This window comes from Elaeis guineensis, chromosome 5 (assembly GCF_000442705.2).
Source record: "Elaeis guineensis isolate ETL-2024a chromosome 5, EG11, whole genome shotgun sequence".
In the NCBI taxonomy this organism is placed as follows: Eukaryota; Viridiplantae; Streptophyta; class Magnoliopsida; order Arecales; family Arecaceae; genus Elaeis; species Elaeis guineensis.
This window is the reverse complement of record NC_025997.2, coordinates 112802316-112812306: the sequence shown is the minus strand read 5'-3', so window position 1 is coordinate 112812306 and position 9991 is coordinate 112802316.

Here is a 9991-nt window from a genome sequence, read left to right as displayed (position 1 = left end):
TGATCCTGTGAGCATTACTATTCGACAACTTGCAATGAAACATTCTAAATCCTTTATTGTGCCATTGAGCAAGCTTTAAAGCTGAAACATTAATGCTTCTATGGTATAACCTTGTTTGAATACTCCTTTGCTGCACTTCTATTGCAAGATATTGAAAGAAACAAACAAATTCACCCTCCTTATCCAAAAATATGAAACAAAAATAATTTTAATGTATACTCAGACCTTGTTAGCATGTGATACTCTTGTGCCTTGCTGAACCTCTTTTTGGACTATATATTTGTTCATTGACAAGTTCATGGATATCTTGTTGAACTACTAACCAAACTAAGATTTATATGAATACCTTTTCTTCAGCAGTTGCATACTTTCTTTATCTCATTGAACCACAACTTGGATAAAGCTAATGCCACTGCTAAACCCTAGTTCATAACCCTTACTGAACTTCTTTTGAAAGATATTGAAAGATACCAACAAGTTCTTATTACTGAACATGAAACAAAAATGGAGAAGTTCATGGACAAGTATGTGATACCCTTCTGAAACATTATTAAATAAATCCCCCTAGTGCATTATGAAACTTGGATTATGCTACTGAGATATTACATAATGTAATCCATATGTAACTCAACTTACAAACTTCACAACTCAATACAATCTACCTATAAATCAATTTAAAAATATTATCCGACTCACTGCATTCTGCCTGTAAATTTGCTTAGAAATATTACATAACTCAATGCAATCCACTTATAAATTAGTTTACAAATATTACATAACTCAATTCAATCCATTTATAACTCAATGCAATACATCATTCCATAACTTAGCCACGGTAGAGACAACCACAATGCCTGAAACATTGTAAATAACAAACATTCATATAAACATTACAAAAACTTTGAACATATAAGGCATTGAAAGTTGGAAACATTGTGGCCAAAATATTATGCCAAAGAACAAAGCCTTATGCCACAGGATCAAGTGCACATTCAACTTTTCAAAGCATTAAAAATTACATTGTCTCCACAATAAAACTTTTCCAAGCACATCCAACTGACATTGAGTGAACATTAACATTTAACCCAAAAAAAAAAAAAGCTTGTTTCATGATAGCCAAACATTGCAACTTAATACATTGTTCCCCTCTTACCAACTAAACAAATCTAACATCCACATCAGGCATCTAGAAAACATCAACCTATGCAATTAGGACTCTTTGATTGTTAGCATCCCTATCAATTATAGTTAGAAGCTCACCCCTACAAACCCATTTCAAAAAACAACCATAAAGCTCAAATATAGGCCTGCAACCTGTCAAAAATTCTCTTCTAAAAGCTTCCAAACCAACATACAAGTTTTGAAACTGTAAACCATTAGCAGATCTCTCAGTCTTGATGATTATTGTTGTCCCCTTATTACTTCTTCTGATCTCTTCACAATAGTCATATAGTCTGCCATAATATTTGCTATGAGACTCTCTAATAGTCTCTAAAGCCATTTGTCTGATCCTTCAATATTTAGTCACATTTACATCAACTTCAAATCTTGTCTTAATATCGTGCTTCATTTCTGTAGGCTTGTTACTAGGACAGTCTAAGTTTTTCTTCAAATTCTCTTACAATCCACCTAGCTATCATTTGACTATTCTTACGGCTTCTTATATATTGGATAAGTCTTAATTCGAAATTTACCAATACCTTTCCCATATGAATACCATAAGCTGAATGGATAATCATTAAATGAGCATTTTACCTCTCTCTAGTAGCCTCATTCTTCATGATCGCTGTCGTAGGCGGTCAAAAATAAAAACCAACTGAAACTATATAAATAGAGTTGGGATTGTATCCTTAGAGATCTAAGGCAATTGTGCTTGGAATATAAAATAAGAGAAAATTTAGAATTTTATATGCGCTGAAGTTGTTTAAAAACTTTTAAAACCTAAGTAAATAAAAAAAATTAATTTTAAATTAATGATAGAGGTGATCAAGCAAGAAAGATCTCAAAAATTATGAATCATTCTTTTATAAAACAGATTTAAGTTCATACAAAGATGGCTTGTTATGAATGACCTTTTGAGTATAATATATTTCTATCTGAGTACGGATGTATCTTTCATATCATGACAATCTATTTTTTTTTTGAGCACGTGTCATATCCTATAGATCACGGTATGTCTCTAAAGAAAATAGATTATTTAAATTAATAATTTAATTATTAAAATAAAAGTATAAATATATATTGAAAAAGAAATATATAAAAGATAAAGTAAAAAAAATAAATTTGAGTAATAAAAAAATTTATTTTTTTCTCGAGATGTTGGAGTTTAGCTGCGCATGATATTGAGTCCTCTCGCTTCTAGTATTTTCATCTTCTGAAATTCAAATTTTTTGGTTGAAAGGGTGAAGAAGGAAAGGAAAAAAAAAAAAAAAAAGGTTGATGTTGGAAAAAAAAAAAAAAAAAAAAAAAAAAAAAGAAAAGAAAAGAGAAGAAGAAGAAGAAGAAGAAGAAGAAGAAGAGGAGGAGGAAGGAGAGAGGGATAGAGCGGAGGACGTTGACGGCTTCAGAAAGGATCCGTGGGGCGAGGGGAGAAGGCTTAAGGGTGAGAGGAAAGGGTCATATTCATAGATGAAGGTGGAGGCATGAGGTAGAGTTTGTGAGAATTAATTGATAAGAGTGGGTGGGGCCACGTGAAATAGCGTGAGAGGGGGAATGGCGTGTGCATTAAAAGTGGAAGGAGGTGGGGGCCACGGTTTGACTTTGGGCGTGAAAAGAAGTTTTGGGTGCCTTAGAGTCTGGATGCATGAAATACAAAAAAGAAGGATGTGGGGCCCGGTTTGTGGAGTGTTTTAAAGTGAAGAGCCTTTGAGAAGAGGGCGTGGGGGAATAAGTGGAAAGGAAGTGGGGCCGGGCTCTATGAGACGAGAGTGCGTGGACTTGTTGAGGCGTGAAGGACTTTGCGTGAGGAAAAAGAGTTAAGAGAGAGAGAGAGAGAGCGCGGGGGAGTTGCTTGTGCGTGGCATCCTTTCTTTCCCCTTCTTTCTCTACGCGAGAAATTTCATCTGAAAAATTTTAGGCGGCACAAGAGGATTTGATGTTGTGGCGCCTCCTTCACTTAGGAGTTAAATGATTGGCATGTTGAAGTTTGATTTTTGAATCTTGATGAGTTACTTTTAAGTCATTGATTGTAACTTATTCTTTGAGCTGGTTGTACTTAACCTATTAGTTTTTGAGTATTTCTTTGAATTTGAACCAATTTGAATTTTTATCAGTCCAATCTTTCAATTATCTCTAAAATAGATTAAGAAGCATCAAATTCTCAATAATAATAATCCATTAATAATAAATCAGATGTGTTGGTGCAGAATTCCATCGAAGTCGGAGAAGCTGGAGCTGGGATGACCGCGACCGCCGCCGGGACATGTAAAGAAAGTCTAAACCAGAGTTGGAGGTGCTCCGGCAAGACCCTTCGATGCTCAAGTCAGTACTCTGCTTCAACAGAAATGGAGTGCTCGAGCGAAAATTTTGGCAGAGTTTCGAGACAGAGTTACCAGCTTAGAGAAGAACGTATCTAGGGATTCTTATTTATAGATGGGGGTATAACTGACCGACAGCGATGCCTGCAACCGTCTGGTAGTGGACCGCTCAGAGCCACGTGGACTTTGTTACGGAGAGTAGTGGCGTCAGGGGTCGTTCAGGACCACGTGGAGCTTGTAGCGGAGAGTGGAGTGGTGTCCGTTGTCGGGACTTGCCAGAGAGTGGTGGAGCCGCATGGAATCCGCTGCAGAGTGGAGCAGGATGGCGGCTCTTATCGTGGCTTGTCAGAGAGGGGTGGAGCCGCGTGGAATCTGTTGCAGAGAGTGGAGCAGGGTAGCGGCCCTCGTCATGGCTTGTCAGAGAGTTTGGATTTGTCAGCTGAAGCTCGGCTGGGATATCTGAGGGAGTGGAATGGCTCTCTGTCTCATCGATTCAGGAGAAGCTCGGACATTTTCGAGGTCGCTGACGAGCCTACTGCGGTCGGAGGCCTTGGGTGCTGAGGTTATAGGTGAGAACCATCTGCTGTAGAGATTAGGATGAAGACTTTCGGTTGGCGAAGTCTGATAGGAGCCCAACTGCTAGGGAAGTCCGGTCTCACTAGGAGCCTGGTAGGAGGTCGGCCGGCGATGGACTTCGGATAGCGTTGGAGAGACTCGCCTGCTAGAGGAGTATGGGGGATCCGGGGGCGATCCGCCATTGTAGAAATCCAGCTGTTGGAGCCCGTCCGTTGCGAAAGCTCGTCCGGAATCCATCCACTGTGGGAGCTCGGACGGAGTTCGATTCTTCTGGGAGGTCGAAAGGGGGCCGCTTATTGTTGGAGCTCGATCGAAGATCAATTATCGTAGGAGCTCGGAGTAGTGTCCCGCTGTAGAAGTTCGTCTAGAGCCCACTCGCTACGGAGTAGCTCGACTGGAGTCTACCTGTAACAGGAGTTCGGAAGAAATTTGCTTACAGTAGGTATCTGGGGTAGACGGCCCACTGTATGAGTTCAGAGTAGACCATTTGTAGCAGAAGTTCGGCTCTCGTGGGAGCTCGATCAGGATCCGGGAGGTGGTTGATCACCGTAGAAACTTGGGTGGAGTCTGGTTACTGTAGAAACCTCATTGTCGGGGAAGCTCGGATGCTGATGAAGCCCGGAAGAAGTTTAAAGCAGGGTCGTCCATGGCCGGAAGAAGTCCGGGAGAGACCCAGGGAATGGTTGGCTGCTGTAGGAGGTCGACTGTCAGCGAGGCCCAGGGAGCTTTTAGGGCGGCCCGATAGACGAATGGAGGAACTCATTGTTGGAGAAGTCCGGATGGCCGAGGGAGTTCGGAGAGACGCCACATATAAGGTCGGAAGCCAGAAGAGCCCTGGAGGGATCGGTCTTTATAAACTTCGGTCCGGGGGTACTTTATACCCAACACCAGTCTCTCTACTTCCGAGTTCGGGTTTCGAATGAAGGAAGTACGGAGAAATTCTCACGGTCGGAGCCGCTCTCCTTGATTTTCATACTCAGCGGTCGCCAGATATTTTGACGTTCGACATGCTGGTACTGGAACCTTTTCGGAAAAGGCTTCTTCTTTTTGAAATTTCAGTCGGAACGCAGTCCCAAGTATGGTGCCATAATGGTTTTACTAATTGTCAGCCACCTCTAGCCACCTGTCACGGTGAGTGGGCCATGCGGCGGTCACAGACTGGTTTGAGGAGTCTTGCAGTCATTATTGCACCGGCTCTCATTGCTTATTTAAACCTGCCTCCCCCCTTTGGGGATCTCACTTTATACGGGAGCTTCTTCAGTCTTTTCTTCCTGGCTTTAGGCGTCCGTCGAGTCGTCCTCATCTCTGTACCCTCGTATTCCTCAGACCAGCTTGGGTTAGCCTCAAAGCTTTCTCTGCTTCCGCGGCCCCGTTTGTAGACTACGCTGGTCTTCCTTCGTTGTCGATATGGGCGCAGATGCGGCTCTGATGTTAGCCCAGAGCCTGAAAGCCCGCGAGCGGGAAGACGCTGCAACGTCCGGGTTGGCGAAGAAGGTGAGGGTAGAAGAGACAAATCTGGCCGTGTTTCGCCTTGACGGCCCGGAGCCCGCGCTTATGCCACATCTTCGACCGCGAGGGCTCCCTGGTGCGCATCACCGTGAGGGGAAACCTGACCTCAGGAAGAAGGTCATGCCCGCCGTCACTGTGAGGGGGAACCTGACCTCAGAAAGAAGGTCATGCCCGCCATCACCGTGAGGCAGCGAAAACCATGGTGCGGCAAAGACGACATCTACGCGTACTTCGAAGATAATGCTGGAGTAATTGCCGATCATGTTCGCCGTCATCATGGCGTCTACATGTACTTCGAAGATAATACTGGAGTAATTATCGATCATGCTCGTCGTCATCATGGCGTCTACATGTACTTCGAAGATAATGCTGGAGTAATTGCTGATCCGAAAGGGGGACTGGAAGAAGAAGCCAAGTACTTGAAGTAATTCTCGACGATGGCTGGGATCGGGAGTTCGAAGTCTGATGAAACCGAGCTTCCTTCGAGCTGTTTATTTTATATATATTTTTTTTAAGGCTCTGTAGCATGCACTTTGCCAATGGAATGAGAAGAAAATTTTCCATTATCTCATCCCCTTCTCCTTCTTTTTTGGGCCTTCAAGGCTTTGTAATGTACATTTCACCAATGAAATGAGAATGAAATTGCTTATTACCTTGCCCATTCTGGTATTAACCGATTATTTACCAGACTCCTTTTGGCCTTCATCGTGTTCGATGCCGACGCTATTTGGGGGTTCCCGATCGTTGCAGTGTCGATCTGCCCTTTGGTTTATGACCATGGGTTCTTTCGGGGTCATTTGAGTTTGACGCTTTCTCCCGGTGTGCGAGCTCGGGGGTCCAAACTTCCCGTTACCCTGAAGAGGTCGATTTATCCTTGGCCCATGTCAGGTTCCCTCTTAGCGATTGGGACGAAGTTCCTTATGTCTTTGATGTAGTTTGTTTTTATCCGTCGTAGAAGTAGTTCGTCAGCCTTTCTCTTTTTTCTTCTCCTTTCCCTTTCGTGTTCGAGTGAGGATTTTTCCCCCTGCTCTTAACGGGGTCGTGAAAGCGTAGAGGTATTGCTAAGGAAGCTTTCCTCCCTGTCAATCAACCGAGCCTTTGTTTGCGTCGGGATGAGGTCTTCCTCATGTTCTCGACAGTCGGATTCAGCTCGTGTTAGGATGAGGTTCTCCTCTTGTTCCTAGCAAAGCTGTGGGGGCACATCAGGACCATTGTGAGGGCCTCTCCCCCCATCCGATCTTTTAGGAAGCTGGGCCTTCGACTTTGCTCATGGTAGGATGAGGTTCTCCTCCTGTTCCTAACAAGACTGTGGGGGCACATAAGGACTGTTGTGAGGGCCTCTCCCCCCATCCGATCTTTAGAAAATCGGGCTTTTGACTTTGCTCATGTTAGGATGAGGTTCTCCTCCTGTTCCTAACAAGGCTGTGGGGGCACATAAGGGCCGTTGTGAGGGCCTCTCCCCCCATTCGATCTTTAGGAAATCGGGCCTTCGACTTTGCTCATGTTAGGACGAGGTTCTCCTCCTGCTCCTAACAAGACTGTGGGGGCACATAAGGGCCGTTGTGAGGGTCTCTCCCCCCATCCGATCTTTAGAAAATCAGACCTTCGACTTTGCTCATGCTAGGACGAGGTTCTCCTCCTGCTCCTAACAAGGCTGTGGGGGCACATAAGGGCCGTTGTGAGGGCCTCTCTCCCCATCCGATCTTTAGGAAACTGGGCCTTCGACTTTGCTCATGCTAGGACGAGGTTCTCCTTCTATTCCTAACATGCTTAATTTCGTTTGTATGGGGGAGTTATCTCCCGTCGTTATAAGCTCATACCAAAAGAAAGAATGCACAAGTATGAAGAGAATTTTTATTCAGGGCAAAGTTGTTGGTAATACATTCATAGATTTTTCAAACCCTATAGCCGCGAAAGGTCTACTCCTCGTCGGGGTCCCCCCGAGATGGAGTTGATAATCCCGATCGGAGGCCGATCTTCTGGCTGCTTCTCCCTCCTTGGTGGTTCCGGCTGCGGCAGGGCCCTAGGCCGATCTTCTCTTCTTTTAGGTCGGCGTCGAATGAATCTATCGAGCCGACCCCATCTGATGAACTCCTCGATCTCATCTCGGAGCTGAATACACTCCTCCGTATTGTGGCCGTGGTCATGATGATAGAGGCAGAACTTGTTCGAGTTGCACTTTTCGGAGTGCGAGCGCATCCTCTCCGGCCTTGGGAGCTGCTCCCTAACCTCCATCAGTACTTGAGTTTTCGATGCATTGAGAGGGGCATAGTTGTGGAATCTCCCGGGAGGAGAGCCTCGCCGAACTCGACGGTCTGGGCTTCTCTATTTACGAGCTCGGGGAGGAGTCCGGGCATGCCTGTGCCCGGGAGGAGTTCGAGAGCGTGGCCGAGCTTCACCCGGTCCTCTTTCAACTGTGGGCTTGCTCGAGTCTCCCGCTTGCCGCTCTCTCGCGGTCTCCTCGTCCTTCATCTTGAAGGCTTCCTCTGCTCGGGCATATCCTTCGGCCCGAGCCAGCAAATCGGCAAAATCCCTGGGGTACTTCTTTTCCAAGGAGAACAGAAGGTCGTTCTTCTGAAGGCCGCCTTTCAGAGTGGCCATCGTGATCGATTGGTCCAAGTTCCAGACCTCCAATGCAGCGACGTTGAAACGGTTGATGTAAGCCCAGATGGATTCTCCCTCCCTTTGTTTGATGTTGATGAGGGACTCCAAACCTCTCGGGGACACCGGCTGCTAACAAAATGAGCCGCGAACTGGTGGCTCATCTGATCAAAGGAAAAGATGGTACCCGGCTTCAATGCCGAGTACCAGTTTCTTGCTGCTCTCTTCAGGGTGGATGAAAAAGCTTAGCACAGAATGGCATCTGGTGCATCATGGAGCAGCATCATCATCCGGAAGGCTTCCAGGTGGTCGACCGGGTCTGAGGTCCCATCATAGCTTTTGAATTGGGAGAGCTTGAAGTTTGACGGGATCGGTTCCTGCATGATCATTTGAGAAAAGGGGGGGTCAGTACAGATGTCCTCACCATAAGCAGGGGGAGCATGGCGGAGTTCTTCAATCCGCCGGTTCATCTCTTGGAGCCTTCGATCCAGGAAGTCCTCTCGACTACGGGTCTCGAGGGTCTTTAGGCAGAATGGAGGTAGAGATCCTCCGGAAGTAGAATCGTGATCGGACTGAGGGCTCTCCACCCTCGAATTTGTCTTTTGAGAAAGATGGGGCGACTGGCCCAAGTGGCCCACCCCACCGTCGGATTTTGGAATTCCGATGACGTTCTCTCCAACCGCACCGATGCCTGCGGCTGTTGTTGCTGTTGCATGGCCTGCACCACTTCAGTGAGGCCCCTGACCTGCTGGACCAGTAGGTCGAATTGCTCCACGCCGATCACCGTTGTCGGAGGAGGAGCCTGAAAAATTGGAGGTGAGGCCGGAGCCTGAGATCTGACCGCAGAGGCCGTGGATCGCCTGGTGGATGCTCTGCGAGGAGGCATCAGGTGAAGATCTAGTAGAAGAAGGAGAAGAGAATGTCGGAGAAGATGATCGGAATCAGTCCCGTTGAGCACTCTTTTAAGAACAAGGGTACTGTAAAGACACACGCCGCCCTTCCTCCAGTGCCAATTCTATTGGTGCAGAATTCCATCGAAGTCGGAGAAGCTGGAGCTGGGATGACCGCGGCCGCCGTCGGGACCTGCAAAGAAAGTCTAAACCGGAGTTGGGGGTGCTCCGGCAGGATCCTCCGACGCTCAAGTCAGTACTCTACTTCAACAGAAATGGAGTGCTCGAGCGAAAATTTTGGCAGAGTTTCGAGACAGAGTTACCAGCTTAGAGAAGAATGTATCTGGGGGTCCTTATTTATAGACGGAGGGTATAACTGACCGACAACGATGCTTGCAACCGTCTGGTAGTGGACCGCTCAGAGCCGCGTAGAGTTTGTTACGGAGAGTAGTGGCGTCAGGGGTCGTTCAGGGCTACGTGGAGCTTGTAGCGGAGAGTGGAGTGGTGTCCGTTGTCGGGACTTGCTAGAGAGTAGTGGAGCCACATGGAATCCGCTGCAGAGTGGAGCAGGATGGCGGCTCTTATCGTGGCTTGTCAGAGAGGGTGGAGCCGCATGGAATCCGTTGCAAAGAGTGGAGCAAGGTAGCGGCCCTCGTCATGGCTTGCCAGGGAGTTCGGATTTGTCAGCTGAAGCTCGGCTGGGATGTCTGAGGGAGCAGAATGGCTCTTTGTCTCATCGATTCAGGAGAAGCTCGGACATTTTTGAGGTCACTGATGAGCCTACTGCGGTCGGAGGCCTTGGGCACTGAGGTTACAGGTGAGAACCATCTGCTGTAGAGACTAGGATGAAGACTTTCGGTTGGCGAAGTCCGATAGGAGCCCAACTGCTAGGGAAGTCTGGTCTCACTGGGAGCTTGGTAGGAGGTCGGCCGGCGATGG